Below are 26132 nucleotides of genomic sequence, written 5' to 3'. Positions count from 1 at the left end.
CCACTTGTTGGACTGACGGTCTCAGTTCCTCACTGGCTGTTGACTGGGAGACCTGCCGCGGTTCCTTGCCAGTGGGTCTCCTTAGGGAAGCTCACAGCATGGCAGCTAACTCCATCAGAGAAAGCAAGTAAGATGGCAAAAGGGAGCAAGCAAGACAAAGTCACAGTCTTTTTTACAACCTAATCTTGGAAGTGATATCCATTACTTTTGCCACATTCTATTTGTTAGAAGTGCATCACTAGCTTTAGCCCTGACTCATGCACCTTGATATGAATACCAGTAGGTAGAGATCATTGGGGGCCATTTTAGAGGCTGTCTATCATAATAGTGATTTTAAAAACTAACCAAAAGTAGCTCCTGGAAGTCTTCCCTTCAGAACGTTTGCCTCTATTCCCTGCTCTGATCAAAATAAAGCTCAGAAATGAAAGGAGGCCGGTTGTTCATCTTCTAAAATGTTGCCTGGCCTGGGCATAGTGTAGCCCCAGGGAGGCTGTTTTTATTTTTTTTATTTATTTATTTTTCTGGGAGGAAGACTGGCTCTGAGCTAACATCCATTGCCGATCTTTCTCTTTTAGCTGAGGAAGATTAGCTCTCAGCTAACATCTGTGCACATCTTCCTCTATTTTGTATATGGGATGTTGCCACAGCATGGCTTGATGAGTGGTGCATTGGTCAGTGCCCAGAATTCGAACCTGCAAACCCCGGGGCCGCCGAAGCGGAGTGTGCGAACTTAACCACTACACCACCGGGCCAGCCTCTGTTTTTATTTTTTTAAGGCACACAAGCCCCTAGCTATAGGCTTTGGGCCTGCTTTTGGCTCCGGGCTCCTGCTCCCCACATTACTTATGCTCACCACTCTTCTCAGCTCACTTGGTCCCTCATGATGCATCCTTTTTTTGGAACTTTAGTTCATTCACTATCAGCTACCACCATATTTGCCTCTCTGAGGGCCTTTGTCCACTGCCTGGGAAACAATTCATACTGCCTCCTGTCAGAGATTTCTCCTGGAAGACGAGCAAATGACACGTACTTCTCTCGCTCAAATTCTAACCCATTCTGCTTCCACCAAGAGGGAAGTGGCAGGTAGAATTAAGTAGGCAAGAAATACTTCAGAATGTTTTCAAATTTCAGTTAAAACACAAATTTCCAAGCTTATGTCAAGAGAACTAAAAAGCCAACTGAGGAAGCATTCTCCTAAGAAATAAGTCATGAGGAATTTATATCACACCAGAAACAATCACCTCCCTGGTTATTGTTCACAGTTTACAGAAGGGCAGCTACCCCCCATCCAAGCCTATCCAAGCCTATCCAAGCCTATCCAAGCCTATCCAAGCCTATCCAAGCACTTGCGAAAGCTGACCCCTGAAGAGTAGAGTAAAGGCGGGTGCTGGTGGTCCAAACTACTTCAGTGGTGGACTTAATCCCATAGTCAGTGCCACCCCAGAGCTCAGTGATGAAGCCAACTAGCCATTTCCCTTCCCGGAACCTTCTACAGCCGCAAGGAAGGTGGTGGTGCGGGGCAGTGACTGGTTTGTGCACTTTGAGGCCATACAAACATGGGCTTGAAGCCCAGCTCTCTTTCTTATTTGCAACCCTAGCAACTCTGAGAAAATGTCTGAGACTTCTGTGCTTATTTCATAGCCCAAGAAAAAGGATAAATGATGCAATTCTTGGCATAGACTAGAGGCCAAGGAGCTGCTTTCTCCCTCTGGGAAACTTCTGTTCTCCGAAGGTTCCCACTGCCCCTGATCTCCAAGACTATCCTAACCCTCTTAGTGGTATTCCTCATTTTTCCTCACTCCTCCCAAGAAAACTCACCTCTGAAAGGTACTATACCAGGAAAACCCCTTCTGAGAAGCTCTGAGTGAAGGAAAGCTGGTACGCTCATTTGTGCTTTGGCATTCAAGACTTTAAGGTCTCTCTCAGTTACCCATCAAGGGGAGCTCTGTGGTTAAATAGGGACCCACAGAAACACCATCAAGTCCTCTCCCCACATCTACTCCCAACCTGTAATCTCTCTAATTTTGCCAAACGCAGCCCTGGTAAACCTAATCATCCATTTTATCCACTCCTGTTCCCAAGCTGTTGAAAATTATAAAAGCCGCTGACCAGCTCCCGTGATAAATCTATGTTATTCCGCCTCAGCTGCTCACTAATCCTTTTATTCATCCTTGTTAACTGTCTATCCTGCTCCACATGGCAGCAATTTCAATCTATTCTACTCTTCTCTAATCTTCAAATACCCCAGCCCCTTCTTTCGGAGCCTCCTACTTCACTGGAAAACTTAAATGTTCTCTTCTTACCTCCCCTTTCCTTCACCTCAAAGTTAACTTCATTGGTTCATCTGCCCCTCTGGCATCTCCCTGCAAAGAGGAAGGATCTCAACCCACCTCCAGTGCTGACAGTGAATGCTGGGCTTTGGTTCCCATCTTTCATGCCTCCTCCTAGATTTTGTCACATTAACCAGCCCTTCTCCCTCTCTCAAATGTTCACTACCTCCCTTGAGGCCCTAGGGTAAGACGCCTTTTCCATATGTCCTCAGCCCTGTCCCTGCATCAAGCAACTCTCTTTCCATCCTCAACGTGATACACAAATCACATTCACCACCCACGATTCCCCATCACTCATTCACCTCTCAACTCCCTAGAATCAAATATTCACTGAAAATGCTTTCTCAAATATCTCTGATATCTTTCTAATTGGAAATCCTATGGCCTTACCTCAGCCCTCCTCCTATTTGACCCTCTGAAACATTTATTGTAGCTGTCCTCTCCTTAAACTATTTTTTTCTTCCATGCCCTCTCATACTGATCCTTCTCAGTCTCCATTGCCCATGCACCTTCTCCTCCTAGCCCTCAAACGTAAACATTTCAGGGTCTGTAGGTTTCTTCTCTTTTCCGTGCACACCTCTCTCTGTGTAATTGTACTTACTTCCTTGGGTCTAACTATTATCACATCAACACAAAAAACTCTTAAACCTACCTCACTAGTGCAGATCTCATTTATGTATCTCAGCTTCTTCTGAGATTCCCAACTACAAAACATGACCCCCCAAAATTGCCTACCTTCCTTGCCAGCTCGCCAATTCTAGAACCATTTTAGAACAGAACTCATCACCTTTCCTACTAGCCCTCAATCTTCTTCACTTGTATTTCCTCTTCCTACCTTCCTATCTTCCTTTAGTTATTTTCTCTTCACACCCTGTTTATGCAATTAGGTTCTTCCTTAGTTTACCAGCATAGAACTCCAATTTCCCAAATGACTGAAAGCCATACGCTCACCGAGTCTGTTGATTCTTTTCATTTCCAATGGCACCATTTTTATCATTCTGTCACTAAGACTTTATTGCTAGTGATACCTCACAAATCTCTCACCTCCCCAAATGATGCGTATAACATTGCAGAAGCAAAGCCAAAGCAATGGCCGCAAGTAGTGAGATCAACCCACTGGAGAACTACAGTGAGTCCTGGGAACCACTGAGTAGAGGCAAGACCAGGTTCACAATGGCTGCCACAGAGCACAGGGAGATGTACCGCATGGGTCTGACTATACAGGGAGAGACCAGTGGTAGGGACTGCAAGTTACAAACACATATTCTCTTCAATTATTGCCTCAAGGTATCAGGGCCTGCAAGAATAAAGGCTATATTTAAGGACACTGAATAATGCCTTGTCCAAAAGAAGGAGGACCTCATGCTTTCAAGCAGAGCCACCAGGAAAGAGAATGTTTCTGCAAAGAGTTATGAGGGTTCCCATAAATGAGCACAATTGTCTTGTTTAGTTTTCCAGGGCTATGACCGTGGAAGTAGACACAGTATGCCAGGGGACCCTTCTCAGTTGAAAATCAGAGCTGCCTTCCCTTTTTCCCACCTTGTTGGGAAAGAGCATCCCTGGCTTAGTCTTATCATGGTGGAACCAGCCTACAAGGGAACTCTGATACAGGACAGAGTGCAGAAGAAATATCTGCTCTAGTCTCCTTCAGCTGATTCCAAGGTTCTTGTGATCTATCAAAGCATCAAGCAAGACCGGAACATGGTTCTAAGCTAAGCATGTTTCCTCTACTGGCAATGAACTTGTGAAGCAGATGGGAAAGGGCAGAGACCATCAGACGTCAGCCAAGCGAGGCCAGCTTTGCTAACCAACAATTCAGACACATTTGTCATTCCCCGCCTTCTGCACGTGGGTGCTGCATCTTAAAAACTTGAGGCTCCTGTTTCAGAAACCCTATATAGAAATGTGCAGCCCATTTCCACTTCCTTCTATGTCACATATATCATTTTTCTTCCCAGTTTCATAGTGATTTATAGGGACTGCAGGCAGTGAAGAGTCAGCAATGATTAACTGAAGGAGATACCTCTAAGTCACAGATCAATTTACTTCCTTCTTCAGCAATCTGAAGACAGAATCTCATTTCTTTGTGGTTATTTTCGTACCTTTGAATCCCGGTAATAAATTGAGACTTCCAGAGCTCATCTCTCTGTCTGACGGTGAGTTGAAATCTTGGTGGTTAGTAGGAGAGGGAGGCAGAAAAGAAATTTTTCAAAGGGCATCTCCTACCAGGCCACACACCCCACATAGCTTCACCCTGCACCATAAAGACTCATCTCATTTTATGGACCATCAAAGGCTCTGCAGAACTTCTCAAGTGGTAGCAGAGCTGTAGGTTCAAGATGACATGTTTCATAACTTATGGAGTAACTACTTGAGAATGAGTCCTTAACCCTGAAGTCAACACTCACCAAATTTCCTTTTCCAGCTGAGGAAGAGAATAATCTGAATTTTTTAAAATGCTATCAGTAGACTATTCTCCTGGGTAATTTTTCAATCCCCTCCCCCAGTTCTGTGGAGCAGGTACCAGCAAATCAGACTGAGGCTGGATCTTCTTTCCCTGCCACAACAGTGCAGTGAGCAATTAAGTGGTCAAAAAAAGCAAGCCAGCAGATTAAGTAAGAAAGAAAGGAGGAAAGAGGCATATAAGACTGTCCTCATTAATTAGCCCCTGAGTATTGTAGAGCTGACTGCACAGCCATACCCGAACCACTGAGAGAGAAGACACCAGAAATCAACAGCTTTGACCATTGAACTCGGCTCCCTTCATCACCAGGCTGCAATCCAAACCGAGGTGAAACTGTTCTGTTCTCTTTAACCATCTTTAGAACATTATATCTTGGCCTGAGTGGAAGGGTGTGTGTGTGTGTCTTTGTGCTGCAGAGTATCTCCACTTAAGACGCAGGAAAATATATGAGTCAAATGCTGAAAAATCTGTAGAAAAAGAAAATCACGAGGGTTCACTCTGTGAAAGGATCCTGGGAGATTTGATTATTTTCTTTCTTTTCTTCCTCTGGTTGCAGAGAATTTAAACACAAGATCTCTGTTGCTGGTCTTTTTTTTTGTTATATTCTGCTAAAATGTTTTGCTCAAAAAATTTTTGTAGCGGGCCCAGCCCAGTGGCGTAGCAGTTAAGTTCACATGCTCTACTTTGGCGGCCTGGGGTTCACAGGTACGGATCCCGGGCACGGACCAATGCACCCCTTGTCAAGCCATGCTGTGGCGGAGTCCCATATAAAGTAGAGGAAGATGGGCACAGATGTTAGCCCAGGGCCAATCTTCCTCAGCAAAAAGAGGAGGATTGACGATGGATGTTAGCTCAGGGCTGATCTTCCTCACAAAACAAAAATTTTGTAGCTTCAATTTCATTTTAAACAGCGCAATCTCTGGTGAGACATCGTGAAGGTGCTTCCACTCATATTTCATTGATCAAAGCAAGTCACACGGCCACACCTAACTTTAAGGGGAGTCAGGAAGTGCACTCCTGTCATTATTCACATCAAAGTAGTCACCAACCCAACCCAAGTGTAGACTGCACTTCCAAGTATGCTTCAAATCAGTCCCTTCTGGCCATTGCTACTGTGGGCGTGAGCTCAGGCCTCTGGGCTTCTCACCTGCATTATAACGAAAGCTCCCAACACCATTTCCTCCTGCCAGCCTGACTCCTCTCCAATCCATTCTGTAGGCAGCTGCCAGAGGCCACTTTTGAAAGCACAATTTGAGCCCTTGATGGAGTCCTGCAGCTTTCAGATCAGAATTCAAAGTTCTTAGCATGGCACGAAGACTCCTGTCGGTGTGGCTACTGCTCACGTCCCTGGCCTCAGTCCCACCCCTCCCTCACACTCACTCTGCTGAACCCCTTATGACTCCCTCTCCTTGCCAAGGTTCAGACCTCTGTATCCTGCCTGTGCTACTCCATTGGGCTGAGATACCTTTCCGCCACTTCTGTTACTAGCTAACTAAATCTGAGCCTTCAAAAATCAAGTCAAGAAATTTCTACTCCAGGAGACCTTCCTTGACCGCACCCCATCTGACTTAGATATACTGATGCCCCCAGAGCACCCTGTACATATTTTAGTCAAAGGACTCTCCAGACTGTGTGTAGACTTCACTTTACATATCTGGTTCCTACACATGATGTCAAGCCACTTGAGGTCAGGAAGCTGTATCTAGCATTGTGCCAGACATATGTTAGGCATTCCTAAAATGCCAGCTGAATGGATGCATCTATAAAGACATGCCAGGCTCTACCCTAAGTACCGGAGTCTCAAAGGTTAATCATACACTACCCACAGGGACATACATACAGTCTCTGGGACTGTCTCTGGAAGAAAGAGCCAAACCAGTGGCAGAGCTAAATATGGAGAATGAAGACAGGGCCAGTTGCCTACTAATTGAGTAAGCAAATGTTTCAATTTCATTCCTTCCCAAGCCCCAGCCATGGGAGCCCTTCCTTTGTAATGAATGACGTTTGTCTTTCCTTTTTTCTTTTCTCTCCACTGAAATCCCCTGTCCACTCTCCTTCCCTAAGAATCCTGAGAGGCCCCTAGAACAAATGGAGAAACCTAATTAAGGTCATCCCTCCCAGAAAACACATCTGTGCCTTAAGATCCTTTATCGCAATGAGCAACAAGCTACTTCTAGAAGAAATTCAGATCCATAGCTAGGGATTAGTGTAAGGACTGGGGACTACAGTAAGGAGGAAAACAGAGAATTTTGATCTGCTTCTAAGTCACAAACTTAAGTGGTTTCCTTTTCTGACATATAGACTAGCTCTAGTGAGGAAGTGCTGTTCACCTGTACTTACCTACACGGTAGCAGGTAATTTCTCTGCCATCAGCCACTAGGAGCACCATAGACAATGAGGAATAGTGGATCATGCCCTCTTTTTCCCAGGCCTCCAGAACCTCCCTGCACCTTTGGTCTGACTCCACTGACAAACTCATCAGAAGAGAACAGGGGTGCTCCCTAAGAATTTTTGTGTTTATTAAGTATAAAATAAAAAATAAAAATAGAATTTCAGGGGCTGGCCCGGTGGTGTATGGGTTAAGTTCGCATGCTCCACTTCAGCGGCCCAAAGTTCACAAGTTCGGATCCTGGGCACGAACTGATGCACCGCTTGTCAAGCCATGCTGTGGCGGCGTCCCATATAAAGTAGAGGAAGATGGGTATAAATGTTAGCCCAGGGCCAATCTTCCTCAGCAAAAGGAGGAAGATTAGCAACGGATGTTAGCTCAGGGCTGATCTTCCTCACCAAAAAAAAAAAAAAAAAAAATAGAATTTCATTCTCAGGCTGGTTCCAAGAGACAAACATAACAACCACACATAGTACTTCCTAGGCTGCATGCATCATAACATCACTAAATAAACAAAGAGGCAAAACAGTTAAGTGGCTATGCAATTTTCTAGTTCTGGAGGAACTTAGATCGGTTACTTAACTTCTCAGTTTCTCTATCTGTAAAATGGGTATGATAATAGCCCCTAGTATCCTATAAATCAGGGCATCTCAGCCTCAACATTATCAACATTTGGGCCTCGATAATTCTCTGTTGTGGAGGGCCATTCTGTGCATTGTCGAATGTTCAGCAGCATCCCTGGCCTCCAACCACTAGATTTCAGTAGCACCTCCTCCTCCCTCAGTTATGACAACCAAAATGTGTCCAAGTATTACCTGTCCCCTGGGGGGCAAAATCGTCCTCGGTTGAGATCACTGCTGTAGCGGGATAAACAAATCAATACATATAAAATGCTTACACCCCCTCCTGGCACAAAGCGCATGCTCCGTGACCTGACCCAGAGGGCAAAAGTCTAGAGAACAGAGAGACAGTCTGTTCCATAACAAAGAGGACTTCACCACTCTTGCAAGAGCTCCTCACAAACTTACACGTTTCTGCATCACTCTCCATCCTTAAAGGCCTTGGTAAGAGGATCCAGGTGGCACTGACCACCCGACAAACTTATAAGCACTTACACTGTGACCTCTCCCTCTTCTCCATTGAATGATACAAGTGATTTGCTGAAAATAGTGTTTATTATCCCCCTCAATACTTGAATGCCTGCTCAGCCAAAGACATTGTACGCTACAGAGAATATTTTTATTGGATTTTACAAACAATAAAAATAACCCATCTGGTCTCACTTTTTGTACCTTTGTTTAAAGGCCATTTTGTTAGAATATTAAAAAATTTCGTTTCCCTACTGCAGAGGGAAATATTTTTGCATCTCAGTGACTCCTTGGTGCCCAGCACTCTCCTGGTGCTGGGTAAATAACCAAAGCAGGCATCCCGTTGATGGACAACTGTGACTGTTAGAAAGTTTATCCTTATGCCAAGCCTCACTCTCCCTTCTTGTAAGCTCTCTGCACACCGTTCAGTCAAGTACTAATTGTGCAGCATCAGTGCACAAGCGCCACGGCCCTTAAGCCGCATACAAGTCCTACTCCCTTCCAAGACAGAAATCCAGAAAAATGTAACAGTCCTCGATTTGGTCCTCTCTTCCTTGACTAAAGTTCAGATCAGTTCATGATTCCTCATAGACAATGGTGTCCTGGCCCCTAACCATCATGGTCTCCCTCCTTCAGATGCACTTTAACTTGTCAATGGACTCTCAAAATGAGGTGTTCACACTGCACACCACAATACACGTGTGATCTAACCATCAAAGAACCCAGCAAGACTACGGGTTGTAATGCCTAGTCTGATCTATGCATCGCTGATCTATACCCAGTCAACCTGCAATGCAGCCTAAGATGAGCCATCTCTTTTAGCAAGCAAGGCCTTCCAGATTCCTACCCTTTAAGGCAAAGTAAGACCTCAAGTCTTTTTCATGCAAATTCTCTCCCAATAAGTTTCCTCCCCTCCTATATACTCATAAGTCATATTTTGAACCAAAAATGCATAATCTTCTATTTATCCCTCCCATATTTAATCTCGTCTTGAGCAGGGTCAAGAAGGTCAAGATATCTTTCAATGTTGGTTCTATAAACCATGGTATCAGCTACTTCTTCCTCCCCTAAGTTTTCCCAGCAGATTTGGGTACTCTTAAATCTTAAGTGAATAAATTGTTGTCTTCATCTAAATCAGGGGTAGGCAAACTATAGCCCATGGGCCAAATCCATTCTACCACTTGTTTTAGTAAATAAAGTTTTACTGGAACACAGCCATGCTCATTTGTTTACATATTGTCTATGGTGCTTTCCTACTACAATGGCAAAATTGAGTAGTTGCTACAGAGACCGTATGGTCCATAAACCAAAAATATTTACTCTCTGGCCCTTTACAGAAAAAGTTTACTAATCCCCAAACTAAAGCCTTGAAATACATAAAATGAAATCCAGGCAAAGACTGGGTGCTATGGGCCTACAGTTTATTACAAATGATTAATCAGCACATTTAGGAAAAATGGTTCACATAGTTTTGAATTCATGTAAAAATGCAATCATTCCTGTGGTCTGTCTAAAATTCAAGAGACACTCTGCTCTTGGCACTGCTTGGTCCTAATAGTCCCATCAAATTAAGAATGAGATTAATTAACTGTTGATTAATTCAAAAATTGTTCCACTACGATGTAGATAGATGAAGGAAAAGAATGGGAAACAGAATAAGTAAATTTTGAAGGAATGACAGGAGGCTGGGGAGAAAATTGATTCTAAGAGGCAGCCAGAGGCCCAGAACCAAGAAGCGCCTCTGTAGAGATGTATGAATTTGTTCTGATGGTGGGTAATGCTTCCCACTCATGCTGGCCTGGGGTTGTTGGGATTTGACATTGCCCTAGAGGCACATAACTTGGAAAATTACCACAGTCCCTGCCTGAAACTGCTGCCAGACAGGCCCCTTCACAGTTTCCCCCATAGACAGGTGATTACTTACTAAACCCAACACTGTACTGGGATCCAACATCTTGTACGGTAGTAAATTCTCACAGCCTTAAATCTAGGCAACCCAGTGTCATTATTTGTCACCTTTTAGACTCTATGCCCTTTTCTCATTTCCAACTAACAGTCCCCACAGCATCCTCCTAGAGCCTGAGCACAGCAGTCTAGATTGTGAGAGGTAGGCCCAATTGCTCAAAGAAAAAAATAATATTTGCATTTGAAAACACATACACATTCACAGAACGCTATTGCTAACCAGTGTTTAGCCTGAGGCACCAAGCCTAAAAATAATCTAAGACTGGGTCATTTACCAGGGAGGGAGAGAATATTGCCAAGGTTAAGGTTATGGGCTTTGGTATCTCGCAGACCTGGACTGGAATCTTGACCTGTTACCTGAGCCCTCTAAACCTCAATTTCTTCATCTGCAAAATGGAGCTAGTCGTAATGCTTCCTCATAGGGTCATTGTAAGAATAAAGGATACAACACATAGAGATTACATGGTACCTGGTACCTAGTAAACGTTCAGAAAATACTTGAATTCCCAATGATTTCTAAGACGATGCCCAAAGTGCCCCTCTTTGAACAACAGCACTGAAATCCCATGCCCCACTTAACTGAGAACACAAGGGCATACACGTTTTAAGATATTCCCAAGGCAAGAAAACAAGCACTGATGCAGATGTGGAAAGAATGTTTTCAGTCCATTGCCTATCTGTGATAGTCTCATAAAAGAAGCCATTATGTTAGTAAACAGGTAATTGCCTTTGTTTTATTATTTTTCCAAATAAAAATCACCCATTTTGAACGTAAGAGCCAGCTGCCCAGGAGTCTCCAAGTCCTCCAGTCTTACTGTGTAACCCTTACCTGTAATATTTGTAGTAAGTAAGATATAGGTTCAACTGCTTAAAAAAAAGAGATATAAAAACACTGTGGCTCCAACAAGATAGAAGTTTACTCCACTCTTATGGTAACAGTCCAGAGATGACACAGGGGTTTAGATAGCTCTGTTCCATAAGAGCATCCAGGGACCCAGGCTCTTTCTGCTTTGTTGTTCTATCATCTCCTGTGGTCCCCAGACCAGCAATATCAGCATCACCCAAGAACTTGTTAGAACTGCAAATTCTCATGCCCCACGCCAAACATTCTGAATCAGAGGTCCTGTAATCTCTGCTTTGACAAGACTTCTAGGTGTTGTCCTTATCTATGTGGTCAAAATCGACTTACTGCCACTTGCACATTCTAGACCACGGAAATGAGGAAAAGAGGAGGTAGAAGACAAGTCATTACCTGTCAAGGAAGTGAAATGGAAATTACACACATTGCACAATCTGTTCGCCCTCCATTGGCAAGATGTATGGTCAAAAGGACACATCTGGCTGAAAAGCGAACGTAGTCTCCAGCAGCGTAGTCATGTGCTTTGGTGAAACTAGAGGAGTTCTACTATTAAAAGCAAGAATAGACATGGGGGACAATTAGAGGTCCCTGCCACACTGATAGAGGAAATGGGTACAGCCTCCTAGTCACCACGCTGTGGGAAACTCAACACTCCCACTACCTTTCCGAGAGATTGCATGCTTTCCTTGATACCTCCAGCTTTGACTTCTTCTGTCCCTTAATTATCTTAGTCAAGTCAGTCCTCTTAAGGCTATTCTTCTCTTTTCATCCTCCCCTAGTCTGTTTCCTTCCTTTTCCCAAAACCCTTCCAGAAGAGCAGTTGTGCAGAATGGTGATTGTGGTGGAACATTCCTGCACAGCAGATAACTTAAAATCAACCACGAGACACCCTTGTTCTAAAGATCCCCTTGACCATTCCCACCAGAACCTCTCACTGCTCAACTTTCTTGTCCTTCTCTCTCTCTGAGCTCCTTATCCCCTCATTTCTCAGCTGCCCACAGGAATCTAAAATTGCTCCCAGCTTCTTAAAAGAGATATTCTCTTCTCTCCTGGTCTCTGACTCGGCCAGTAGGGGCAGGAAGCCAGAGGGAGCAGAAGCATCCTCTCATACCTAAAAAAGATAACAGTGAATTTTCCTAAATGAAGGAAAATCTCACTCTGACAGGAATTCTGCTATCAGTTTGAAAACAACACATTTTTTTTCTCCACCCCAAAATCCGTCATGGTGTCATTCTGCCTGGCAGTGTCTATCTGAAACTCTCTAAGTGTCTTCCCAGCAGTGACGCCGTTGGATTACCATGTAAATTTAAGTCAATCAAATCAAAAAGATTTAGCAGAAGGGATTATGCAATAAGGAGCATTTGCTTCAAATGTTTGTTTTCCATTTTGTAAAGTGGGCTCTTTAAGACTAAATTTTATTCTGAAATGGCACCGATTTTTGTGTGTGTGTGTGAGGAAGATCAGCCCTGAGCTAACATCCATGCTAATCCTCCTCTTTTTGCTGAGGAAGACCGGCTCTGAGCTAACATCCATTGTCAATCCTCCTCCTTTGTTTTTTCCCCCAAAGCCCCAGTAGACAGTTGCACATCATAGTTGCACATCCTTCCAGTTGCTGTATGTGGGACGCGGCCTCAGCATGGCCGGAGAAGCGGTGCGTCGGTGCGCGCCCGGGATCCGAACCTGGGCCACCAGTAGCAGAGCACACGCACTTAACCGCTAAGCCACAGGGCCAGCCCGGCACCAATTTATTAAAGCATTGTTTCTAGACAAGCATTTCCTCTCCTGCTATCAATGGGCTATTTCACTTAATTGCCAGAAAGAAAATATGTTGACTTAATTAAAATCTTTAAATAAAAGAAGTATAGGGTTAAAAAGTTGAAACAGTACAAGAAAGTACAAAATCAAAAGGAAACATTTCCCGCCCTAGTCTGTTTCTCCCCAAAGGTCACTTTGTTAACAACTGTATGTGCATCCTTCCAGGAAAAAAGATGTGCATACTCTAATGATGACGATGGCTAAGCATTTATTGGAAGGCTACTCTGTGCTAGGCGCTGCAGTAAGCATTTTACACGTAAGCATGTAATCCTCATGACAACTCTATGATGTAGCCCTCATCTTACAGGGGAGGAAACTGAGGCACAGGGAGAGACCTGGCTCACTCGCCCAAGGTCACACATCAAGCTGTGGAGGTGAGAATCAGCCCAGCCAGGCACACGCCAGAGCCCAGGCTCTAAAGCACCACACATAATAGGATCCTCTCCACCCAGTGAGCCACACGTTTCTCAAAGTAAGGCCATTGAGACACTCATGGAACCCCAGTGCAGCTGCTCAAGAGATATTCTCTCTCACAACAGCACATAGCATTTCTAATTTGTTCCCCACCCAAGAAATAAAAATGTATTTTTAAAAGAAAATTACAAACAGAGAGAACCTTCTAGAAAAAGAGATTAGACCTAAGGAGCAGCCAAGAGATGGGGGTGGATGGCCCCTCCCTTCCTTTTCCCTGTGTCCTCTCTCCCAAGGAAGTACTGCTGTGAGCATTTTCAGGATTACAGAAGGAAGAGGGAGGAACTGGAAGGGGGTTCTTCCAGTCGGGAAGTGAAGCTGGAGGACATCTCCCAAGGTTGTTCCATCTGGGAAGAAGAAGTTGCTCCACAGGGGTGGTATGATTCCAGAGTCTCAGAAAGAGGTTTGGATGGAGCAGTGTTGAAGAAAAATTGCACCGGACAGAGTTAAACAGGCAAGGAAGACTTGACTCAAGACTCTTGCAATAGAGAAGAGAGATTGAACAAAAGGCAAGAGAGGAGAGTGGTTAAGCGTTGGGGTGAGCTGGTGGAAAAGTACTGGAGGAAGTTAGGAGGGAGGTTGATCAGTGTGATGAGGCCGTCGGCGTTTGCTAATTGGCGCTTACGGAAGTTAGACTCCTACTTGCCCACAGAGACTGGGAGATGGGGCACTAGCCTTCCTGATGACTACATTTCAGAGATGGCTCTCACGTCCTTGAGAAAGACATTCCTGGGTTATTAAACTGGCAAGAGGCTGGGAGAAGATTTACATCTCAAAGGGGCAAAGAAAGAATTTACAATTGAAGGGTTTCTGAAGTAAGCACTCTAAGTCAGAGGCCTGGAGTCAGGGAGCAGCCCTGTTGTAGGACTGACAGTTTAGTCAGGCTGAGTGGAACCAGAAGGCGTCTCAGTCAGCAGCCTCCTTCCAAGTGACAGGGTCCTCTGCACACTTTACAGACAGGCCCCGAAGCCCAGATCTGCAGCACCGCTGTCTTTGGCCCCACAGCAGCAGTTCAAAACTGATTGTCCCTTTCATTGTGAAAATAGCCCCTGTTTTTGGAAAGTGATTTTTTTTTTTCTCCTTCAGCTTTGGCTTTCTTCCCTCTCCTTTGGCAACTAAACTGTTGGGATTTTGAAAATCATTTCATTTAAAGAGATAGAATTGAATAGCGAGGCTTTCTTAATCAGTTCTCAGTACTGCACCACCTTAGCTGACTTTGCATTTTTAAGAAGCTGCCAGGCTTCCTGCGGAGGCAAGATAGCAACCATTAACACGGCTGTTGCTAGCAGGCTTTTTTCTGCTTAATTCTGGGCAGCTTTTACCTGAATGGCTTAGGTACAGCTCTACTCAGAGACAGGACTCTCCAATGGGAGACAGTTGGCAAGGAAGATGCTGAAACACTGTCAGCAGCAATTCATGCAGGAAAGAGAAGAAATTCTATTTCAACAGAATTACCGGGAGCACAGTTCACAGCTGTGACTGTAGGCTGTGCCCAACTCTAACTCTGGTAAAGAAAAATAAGTCACTCATTTAAGCCTCTTCAGGGAAGATTGTCAAAGCTTATTTCCCATCCCTTCTGCTGAGATGTGAAGGGGTCCGTCCATAGCTCCACCATCATCAAATCGCCTATTTCCTTTCCATTCGAAAGCTCAGCATTTACATCACGGCAAAAGATTCTTTAAAACCAAAGTCTGCAACTGCTTCCCCACCTCACCTGCCTGAGGATGAGAGAAAACCAGCCAAAGTGGCAACAGTCATTCTTGTTCATCCCACAGCAAGCTAATTCTAGAATTAACAGGAATGGGCTACTTTGGAAAGGGACTGAAAGATTCTACTCTGAGGTCTGTTTCTTCATCCTTTCATTTTAGTTGGAAGATCAATCCTTCTGTCTCTCGGGAAGAATCCAGGTTTCTAAAAACATGGGTCCAGGGAGTCCCTGAGAGGGTCCCCTCAGGGGAGTTCCAGGACCCCGCCCCCGGAACCCGGTTAGATTCATTGGTCTTTTTAGGCAGGATATGAACCAAGAGGAGAGGCAGTTCCCATTTCGTGGACAGCAGCAGAGTCAAGTCCCATAGTAACCTGTGAGCTCAAAGGTGGGGTAAATAGCCCCTTCCTCCTCCTGAGGAAAACCATGTGGTGGCCATAAGGGAGATTCACACCACAGGGAAAAGAAGAGAAGAGCTATCACTCAGTGAGCAGCGGACAACAAGACAGAGACAAGGGAGCCTCAGGCCCATCTGGTGGAGCTCAGCCTACCTGGGGATAGAACAAATCCATCAACCTGCAGAGCTGCTGACCCCGTGGAAGACTTGTGCTGTCTGCCATTTACTTGCATCTAAAGCCAGCTCCGTACTTCAGGAAAGAGTTTTCTTGACTGAAACAGATAAGCTGTTACTCTAGGTTTTATTTTGTTTTGTTTTTAGTGTTTTTAAGGTTGTGTTGTTTTTATAAAACACCATTCAACTAGTGTCACGTGTGCCTGCTGCTTTTCAATCCAGCCTCAGAGACGGTTGTGAGGATCAAATAAGATAATAGATCTATTTTTAAATAACTATTTTCAAATACCCATTTGAAAGTATTTTCTAAAATGGCCAAATGAAATATCAGGGATTGTTATGCAAAACTGAGAGTGGGAAATTTAAAAAGGAGGGATGAATCCCTTCCCACCCATGGTATCCCAAAGGGCAATGCTTGAAGCCCCCACACGTCTGGATTAGCAAGAAGTCCAGCCTATCTCCTCACCTCCACCTTCATAGATCCACAGTTCACACCACAAAAATAATAACCCAATTGTATGGTGATGGATTGGAACTAGACTTCTGGTGGTGATCACTTTGTAGTGTATACTACAATGTTGAATTGTGATGTGGTACACTTGAAACATACATAATACTTTATACCAATTTTACCTAAATAAAAATTAGTTAATTAATTAAAATAAAATAATAACCAACATTAAACCATGAAATGGAAGATACTTACCCCAGAAACCCAGGGACAAGGAGAGTGCTTTCAATTCACATTGGCTCTGAGCTTTCTGGAAAACAAGGCAAAAAGGAAAGCTTCACGAGCTTCATGGCGTATTTATCTTCTTACTAGTATCAATTCTACTGGGGTCCAAATTCATCTTTCTAGTTTTACAGATAAAGAAACTCAGGCACAGAGAACTTGGGAGTTTTGTACAAGCTTAGAGACTGAGCTGAGTCTGAACTCGAACCCCAGTTGATTGAGCCTTTCTGAATTCCTGTGCCATTTTGCACCCTGGCATTCCCCTCCAGCCCTCAAATATAGCTCTTCCCTGGACTTGGACAGAACCAAGACACAAAGTGGCCAGGGAAGCCTTTGGCAACAGCAGGATTCGTACTTATAGGTCATTGGGTCATTAAGCTGGAGTTTGCATACGATAATGTGTGTACACAGGTACTCACATCTTTCAAAGGTTCCTGGGAGGCACAGGATGGGGAGAACTGTGCTTTTCCACTAATGAGTTGTATGAACTTGGCAAAGAGTGGTAGAGAACGAAACCAACACCTACGGCCAGGCCAGCTGAGCTAGGAGCATTTGCATGTATTAGTCTTATTTAGGACACCTGAACAGCTTGCAAGATGAAGGGAATGAGGCTCAGATGAGAGCTAAATAGCTTGGCCAAAGTTGGCACTATTAAGTTGCAATATCAAAATTTAAAACCCAAGTCTGTGTGACTCCAAAGCACAGGCCCTTCCCACAAAACCATATTGGCTCCAAATCCTACCTGTCTTTCTTCACTTACAAAATGAGGAGGTTGCATGGATGCTTATCAAGAAAAGACATATGTGTACACGTACACATACAAATTGTCTATTTGCATAGAAAGGACCTTAAAGAAATACCCCAAAAGGTTAACAAGGGGTTTTCTCTGGGATGGGGAATGAGCGTAGCAGAGGGAGAGTGAGGAGGAGGAGAGGAGGGACATATATAAAACTTGAATCCTTTCACTTAAAATGTATTTATGTATCATTTATGCAATTAAAATAAAATAAAATACATAAAAGGGATTGAATCAGATAACTCCAGAAGTCCCCTCCAGCTATACCATTGTGTATTTCTCCTTACTGAGCAGTGGGTTCCGCAGCCACCTGCAGACCCCCTTCGCCTGCAAGTGCAGGGTGGTTTTTACTAACACTGTGGAGCAAGTGCATCACCCAGTGGTCACACTAAAAATTACAAAGTACCTTTTTCTTGAACAGGGACTTGGTCCATCACGTGTTGAGCATTCAGCCTTGATGGAAAAAAAAGTTCCATTTTTATTTAGCAATGATAAGTGATTAAGTTAATTTGATGAAAGTAAATTTATCTATGGTAAAATTTCTTTATTATTCCCCCAAGCCAACCAATGTTGTGTTCTCTATTATCCCCATGTTGACATTTTTCATTTTCAGGTTCATAGACTCACACATGGTCACTGCCAGAAAGACCCTCAGGCACCCATGGCACCCGCCCGCATCATTTTACAGAGGAGGAAGTCTGTCTCTGGGCAGATGACCCCTCTTTTCATCAACAATGCCAGTCACCCCCCAGCACCACCTCGAGTCAGCTACTGAAGGAATACCAGGAGGAAATCTTCCTAGAAATGTCCTACCTACAGGCTCTGAAGCTGCCGTCTGGAGCTGGATTAAGAGGCAAGTCAACCCAAACAGCATTTCAGGTCATAATCTCCAAGACTCATCCTTAGATACCCACTAGACTAACATAGTTTTTAAAAAGGAGGTGGAAAAGGATAAATATATACATTAACTCCCCAATAAGTTATCTGGGGAGAAAAATTATAATTTCTAGAAAATTCCAAATAAGTTTAAAAAGTCACCAAAGGATAGGCCTGTCTGAGACACCCATGATAATGTCCTGTCAATCTCCTGCAGCATGTTGGGGCTCTACTTGTGGGAGGAGTAGCAGAGTACTGCATATTTATTTTACACACACTCATACAAACACAAATACACACACACACACACACACCTGTGACAGTAGCTATGAGGGCAAATCACCAAGCCTCAGTTCATCCATCTATGAAATGGAGGTAAGATCACCAATCCTGTAGAGTCATTTTAAGGCTTACAGGAGATCATGCACGTAAAATGCTTAGCATGGTGGCCTACATACGGTAAGCACTCAATAAATGCTGTTGGTGGTGGTGTTGCTGCAGTTTCATTATTGCTAAATTAAGGCCAACAAAAGGCAGTGTTGGGCCCTGTAGGGTCTTGAGTGGTCCAGCTCCGCATATCAGGCAGAGGCCAGATGACCAGCTGTCACACAAGTTATGTAAGAGAGTCCTTCGTTAGGTGGGAGGTTGAATCTCGTGGGCTTTGATGTCTCTTCTGACTCTATGCCTCTGTGACTTTGTCTTGCTATGGTTTTACATGGGGTCAGCAAAGCCTTGAGTCTTCCAACCCCACACCACCTCAACTTCGTCAACCAAAAACAACAAACCTGCACACCAAACAAAGCAAGAATATACTAATATCTGGGAAGAGCAAAGGAGGAGGGCAATATAGCTACAGCCCCTCCCTTGTTTTTTTTTGTTTTTTTTGTCCAGCCCTGAGCTAACATCCAATACCAACCCTCCTCTTTTTTTTTTTTTTTTTTTTGCTGAGGAAGACTGGCCCTGGGCTAACATCTGTGCCCATCTTCCTCCACTTTATATGGGATGCCGCCACAGCATAGCTTAACAAGCGGTGCGTCCGTCGCTTGTTTTTTATCTCTTACTACAATGCCTGATATTTACATAATAAATGTTTTTTGGCGTGCTTGCTTTCTTTGTTCTCTGTCCAATGAAAGCATGGCCTTTCCCTTACCCATTTAGAACAGTGAGGCTGGGCATCCTGTTAGTGCCTCTCCTGCCCTTATACAAGGGATGTGTGATTTTTGATTGTATCCTCATTAAAACTAAAGTCCTCTATGACTAACCAGTGTTGAATTCTTTGTCACACAGGGGTTCTCAATCTTTTGCATGGTGGGATGCCTACGTCACTCAGTAAAGTCTATAAATGCACAAATAAAATACATTGTATCACAAAGGGACCAATCATATTGAAATACAGTTCCATCCATGGATCCCCAAGGCCCCATTAATGCTAAGTGAGAACGCATGAGAAGGGACCCAGTAAAGGATACACTTACCAAAGACGCAGATTGGGAGTGACATGCTAACCACTGATAACCACTCAAGTGCCGTTGGTCTCCAGCTCCTTATTTTTGCGAGCAGGTCATTATCAGCCCCGTGCTCTCCTCTGATGCAGAGAAGACAACTTCCTTGAGTTAGCTACCTCTTTCCTAGTTTTTTATTCTCTATTGCAGGAAAGAATGTTCATATAAAGCAGCATGAAAGTCCTACTTTTCTATGTGTCTCCCTGGGCACAAGATAGAACATGTATTAGTAGAGTCATCACGGTGTAATGCACAGACAACAACTTTGAAATGAGTCAGCACAGATTCTGAATCCCACTTCAGGCCTGAGGTAAGTCATCGAGTGCTTCCTCCTCTGAGGCACAGGAACAAGCAACGTTGTGTTACAGGAATGGGATAGCAAAGGGTCTGGCACAGAGCCTAGCAAATAGTGATTGTTCCATGGAGGCTGATTCCCTTCCTCCATACAAGTAGCTGAAACAAGCAATGTGCTGGTTATTTCCCATTTTCCCTTTCAAATCCGCTCTCTACCCATTTCCATCTGACTCTGCCACCGGAGGTTGACAAGTACAGACTGCATCAGTATGTTCCCTAGCCCCTTGGCTTCAGTTAGTCCCAGACATTGAGAAGCACCAGTTGGGTATTGGAAGGAAAAAAGAAGGTAAAATCAGCTTTTAAAATCATCTAGCTCCCTCCCTTCCAGGTCAACTGAGCTGGGTGCACACCTCTCACAAGGGCAGCCCTCTCCAGAAAGCTGTTCTCTCTGGGCTCCCATAACCACTCCCTCTCTTGCTCCTCAGGCCTAAAGAGAGAATGGCTCCTCGGCTCCTAGCCCTGGAGTGATGCATCATCCCTTTCTGGTTTCCCTTAGTGTTGCCCACACCATTATAAATAGTCCTTTTACTATCATCTCCTCAATTACCCCATTGGTATGGCATCTGTTTCCCACTGGGACCCTGAGTGACATAGACAATAGCTGGCAAAATGGGGAAGGCACCTGGAGTGGTCTGTAAGGCATATGTCAAACCATTCAGACACAATCACGCACGCAAACACACACATATACACTCCAGCTTGGCACTTGTTGTATTGCATGTGCCGTGGATGACACGTCCATCCTTTTCCTTGTCCTGGAAAGAGTGGACCATTTTTATATTTAAAAAAAGAAGAAAGAAACAAACATACAGTTGAGGGACAGAGTAACTTTTTCTTCCTCACTACTTATAGCAGTAAGTAAAGACCAGGGTGGAAGGGACAGAATTAGAAGCTAGATTTCTCCAACTATATCTTAATTTACAGATTTGACTTTGGAACCATATATTTATATAATTATAAAACAAATTAAATTTTAAAACAAAGCTAAGATTCAAAAGAAAAATTAACCCAATAGATCTAAGTATTTATTGGTTTGATGACATAACCACAAAGAAACTGTTTCAAAAAACTTTAAAATACAGTAATTTGACAGCTTATCCCTAGTAGGATATACGTTAGGGCGGCAGTTCTCAACTAGTGGCAATTTTGACCCCAGAAGCCATTTGACAATGTCTGGAGACATTTTTTATTATCACAAGGGGTGAGTTGCTAGTGGCATCGAGTAAATAGAGACCAGATATGCTGCTGGACAGCAGCATACACAAGACACAATACAAGACAGTGCCTCACAGCAAAAAATTATCTGGTCCAAATGTCAATATTGCCCTCATTGAGAAACGCTGTTTAGGGAAGAAATCAGCAAACTTTTTCTTAAAGGGACAAATAGTAAATATTTTAGGTTTGCAAGCCATACAGTCTCTCTCGCATCTACTCAACTCAGCCAATATTGTGAGAAAGCAGCCACAGACAGTATGTAGAGGAATGAAAGTGGCTATGTTCCAATAAAACTTTACTGACAAAAACAGGCAGCCAACTCATAGTCATAACTGGCTGACCCCTACATTAACATAAAAAGGAACTGAAAAGATGCTTAAATTAATTTTGATAATTGTATTATTGGTGATGGTTTTAATATTTTTGTTGTGGGACTGCTATGAGATAACGCAAATGAGTAATTATGTTGGAATCATTGGGAACTAGAATTTTCTATATACTAGCAACAAAGGATTAGAAAATAAATTTTTTTTATAATTTTATTTATTTATTTATTTATTTATTTACTTTTCCCCCCAAAGGCCCAGTAGATAGTTGTATGTCATAGCTGCACATCCTTCTAGTTGCTGTACGTGTGACGCGGCCTCAGCATGGCGGGAGAAGCAGTGCGTCGGTGCGCGCCCGGGATCCGAACCCGGACCGCCAGCAGCAGAGCGTGCGCACTTAACCGCTAAGCCACGGGGCCGGCCCAGAAAACAAATTTTTTTAAATGTACAAAGCAGCAACAGTATCATACATTTTGAAATAAATCTAGTGGAATATGTGCAAGACCACTACACTAAAAACTCCAGGACGTTTCTGAGAGAAATTTTAAAAGATTTAAATAAATGGGGAAATATGTCAGGTTCATGGAATACAAGGCTCAACATTGTTAAGATATACAGTCTCCTTAAGTTTAATTATAAATTAAATGTTATACATAAAAATGTCAACAAGCTATTTTGAAGAAATAGACAATGTGCTTCTAAAATCTATGAGGAAATTCAAAGGATCTAAAATACTTAATTTTGAGGGCCGGCCCCGTGGCTTAGCGGTTAAGTGCTCGCGCTCCGCTGCTGGCGGCCTGGGTTCAGATCCCGGGCGCACACCGACCCACCACTTCTCCGGCTATGCTGAGGCTGCGTCCCACATACAGCAACTAGAAGGATGTGCAGCTGTGACATACAACTATCTACTGGGGCTTTGGGGGGAAAAAAATAAATAAATAAAATCTTTAAAAAAAAAAAAATACTTAATTTTGAAAAAGAATAAAGTTGGAGGCTTTACACTACCTGATTTCAAGATTTAACTATAAAACCATAGTAATTGATATAGTATGGTATTGGATAGGGATAGACAAATAGATAAATGGAACACAAGAAGGAGTCTAGAAATAGACACACACACAAACTCAATTGACTTCAACAAATTGATTTTTACCAAGCCAATTTAAAGGGTGAAAAGGATCTTGTCTACAAATGTTGCTGGAACAAAGAGATATCTAGATGGGCAAAAATGAACTGAAACCAATCTCACCCCATACACAAAAATTGACTCAAGATAGATCAGAGATTTCAAAGCAAAGCACAAAATCTTAATACTTCCAGAAGAAATCATAGAAACATATCTTCATGATTTCAAGGTTGGCAAAGTCTTCTTGAACCAGAACAAAAATCACATGCCATAATAGAAAGAACTTGATAAATTAGACCTCATCAAAATTAAAAATGTCTATTCATCAAATGACACCACTAAGAAAAAGAAGACAAGTCATTGACTGGGAAAAACTATTTTCAGCATATATATATATGTGACCAAGAAACAAAAGCTTGTATTCAGTATATGTAAATAACTTCTACAAAACAACAATAAAAAGATAAAAGACACAATTAAAAATGTGCAAATACATGTAGACACTTCTAAATACACACACAATGGCCAATAAGCACATGAAAAGGTAATTAACATCATTAGACATCAGAGAAATGAAAATTAAAATCACAGTATCACTTCATTCCTATGAGAACGACAAAAATTAAAAAGACTAACGGTACCAAACGTAGAGCCACCAGAACACTCCTACATTGCTGGTCAGTGTATAAAATGGTACAAGTACATTTGATGGGCCGTGAGTTGACGATTGCTGAATTTGGGTGATGTGTACGTACATATTCATTACTCTACTCTACCTATTTTTGTGTATGTATGAGATTTTCTATAGTAAAAACTTTAAAAGAAAAAAACAGTGAGCCTCTATAACCAAGGAAATGACCCTGATTCTCAGGAAAAAGATGCATTTTCCCCTAACCCAACAATTAATACCAATCAGTTGTACTGGTTGTTTCAAACTCGGGCTGCACATCAGAGACTTTTTAAAAATATCAGTCCTGGGCTCTGTTCTGGACCAATTAAATCTGAATGTCTAGGGATAGGGCCCAAGTACAGTATTTTTTAAACTCCCCAGAAGATCCCAATGTTCAGCCCCGGTTGAGAACCACAGAGAAATATAATCTTCACTCTTGGTTGCTTTTCATGCCCTCTTTGGATGTTGTAACAATTAGGGACCTGACAAGAAACATAATTTACCCCACATGGGACTATTTGCAGAAATGTGGGCAGGATTAAGAGAACAAACGCACCCAGCAGGAAGCCATTAATGCCCCTGGAGATGAAGGGATAAGCAACAGAATAGTGTCACCTGAGCCCAATGAGGGTGCAAGCTGTGGGAGAGCCATAGTCAGGGGTGTGACCAGATGCCAAGGCAGGAATGAGCACAAACAAGTACCCTGACCTCCCTCTCCTCCCACCTTCCAGTTCTGCAGGGCAGAACTGGCAGAGCGTGTGAAGAGGGCGGTGTCGGGCGGGCAGAGAAGAGCCAGCACATGCGCCAACAGCAGAGACAGCAATAATCCCAATTCCCTACTGACCGTCTGGCCTGTCCACCCAATGCCTGACTTCTCCTCCTCCTTGTCCCTGGGATTAGAGGAATAATTCAATCACTTTCTTGAACCCACTCTCCTGAGGGAGAGGCCAGAGGCCACTCAGGGTGGGCCTTCCAGTTCTGCAGAAACTATACATCAGTCATAAACAAAGAATTTAAGTCACCAATTTATAGCAACTGAAGAATCACCGGCAGAGAATTAGCCTCTGCTTTCCCTTTCCTGGAGAAAGGAAGGAAAGAAGGGAGGGAGGGAAGGAGGGGGGAAGAAGGGAGAAAGGAAGGAAAGAAGGAAGGAAGGAGGGAGGGAGGGAAGGAGGGGGGAAGAAGGGAGAAAGGAAGGAAGGAAGGAAGGAAGGAAGGAGGGAGGGAGGGAGGGAAGGAAGGAAGGAGACTGTAAAGTATTGTTTTCAATGACTATATTTAGCAATGCTACATAAAATCTCATTATTTGATGTGGAAAGTTCTAGGGACATCATCTAGCCCATCTCTCTCATTCTACAAATAAGGGAACTGAGACAAGAGAGGTGAAGTGATTTGCCTAAAGTCACCCACATGGTTAGGAGCAGAGTCTAAATATTCTGACTCCAAGCTCAGGGCACTCACTACACCACACCGCCTCTCAGGTCGTTGTCTTCCTGGGTAGCCAAAATCGGACCATCAGACCCCCAGGGTAGCAAAATCATGTAAACACCTGCCACTGACATTTTACCCTTCGTCTCCAGATGTGACTTCCCAGATCTATTTCATGGCAATTACTTGGTTTACTCAGAGGGCAGCGTTTTTAAAGCTGAGAAAGGAAATAAATGCCAACAAGCTTCCTGCTGGCTTCCCAGAGAGTGCCTGATCCAGAAAGCAGGTGCTAAGTGGGCCACCTAAAGCAATGCCAAGTTGTCCCAGGGAGGCATGCATGAGAAGGAAGCAGGCTTCATTAGCTTCCTGATAAAAATCTAGTCAGCTCCCAAAATGATTGTTTCTGGCATCACTCAGCCTGCAGGCCTGAGAGCTGGCATCTCAGAAGCTGGCCGGGTTGCTACAGGGTGAAGGCTTAGGGAAGGGCCCTTCCCTTGAGAATTAGGAGTCTCTGCCCTCTGTTGGTGAGACACAGGTGGTGGGAGACACTGAGGCAGCAGATCCCAGGGCCCAGGTCCAGGTCAGAAGGAGGTGGGGGGGTGGGTGGTGGGCAGAGTGGGCAAGGAAGCAGCATGTCCTCCCCAGCGGGGGGCAGAAGGCAGACAGCAATGGGGCAATGGCTAAGGGCAGCTCTTCTTAAATAAGATTAGTTCTTCTGAGTCTGGATACTTAAGTGGAGGTCCAACCAAGGATGAGAAGAAAGACCAGAGCTGTCTCAGGGTTCCTTCTGGCTCAGAGAGCCACATCCTAGAGAGGGCCTGCAGAGGGCAGCTCTTCCAACCCACAGCCCAGAATTCTCTACCACAACCCTGTCAGTTCTCTTTCTAGCACATTACAATTTGGAATTGTAAATTTAATTATTTGTTTACTTGTTTATTACCTGTCTTCCCCACATAAGTTCCACGAGGCCAGGAATTGTTGTGTCCAGTACCCAGGAGAGCACCTTATACTTCAGAGACACAAAAAAATGTGTGTTGGAATTGTCAAATAAATAGATGACTCTATGAAACATCCCTATTCCTAAAAAGGGGCAAACCACTTGCAGAGGCAAACAAACCTTGGCATTTATAAGTAGGATCAATTACAGTGCATTCCTGGATCTCCACTTGCCTGGCGTGGGAGATCAAAATTGGCCACCCCAAAATACATCTCTTTACCTTGATTAGTTTCTCTGACGGATATTTGACCTCCCCCACTAACTGCCTAAATGAATTTAACTCTGGGTATGGATAATTTACATTTGTAAGGGAAATCTCCATTTGTAAATGTATCTCCCTCTCTGTACTGCGAAGAGGGCGGATGACCTTATCTCTAGAAACTCTTATCAGTACAGAAGGAGAAGACTTAAATCTGTATACTGTTAATTACTGTGATTTCTGTCTCCCTCCT

General features: G+C 43.6%; 1 long non-coding RNA gene across 2 annotated transcripts in view; it reads right to left on the bottom strand.

Moving 5' to 3' along the window:
- Positions 1 to 26132, bottom strand: part of LOC147915984 (uncharacterized) — a 78830-nt gene that overhangs the window by 21362 nt on the left and 31336 nt on the right. The window contains exons 2-5 of one of the 2 annotated variants that reach the window (XR_015553664.1): positions 19538 to 19767; positions 17593 to 17639; positions 16364 to 16418; positions 15638 to 15755 (exon numbers count right to left, since the gene is read on the bottom strand). This is a non-coding gene — a long non-coding RNA (uncharacterized LOC147915984). The remainder of the gene's footprint in view (positions 1 to 15637; positions 15756 to 16363; positions 16419 to 17592; positions 17640 to 19537; positions 19768 to 26132) is intronic. The other variant, XR_015553665.1, reaches the window with a different exon arrangement.

The sequence above is a fragment of the Ceratotherium simum genome, chromosome 11, assembly GCF_057802395.1.
Source record: "Ceratotherium simum simum isolate JZ-2026a chromosome 11, ASM5780239v1, whole genome shotgun sequence".
In the NCBI taxonomy this organism is placed as follows: domain Eukaryota; kingdom Metazoa; phylum Chordata; class Mammalia; order Perissodactyla; family Rhinocerotidae; genus Ceratotherium; species Ceratotherium simum.
The sequence above is the reverse complement of the archived record's forward strand: the minus strand, read 5'-3'. Positions and strand labels throughout refer to the sequence as shown.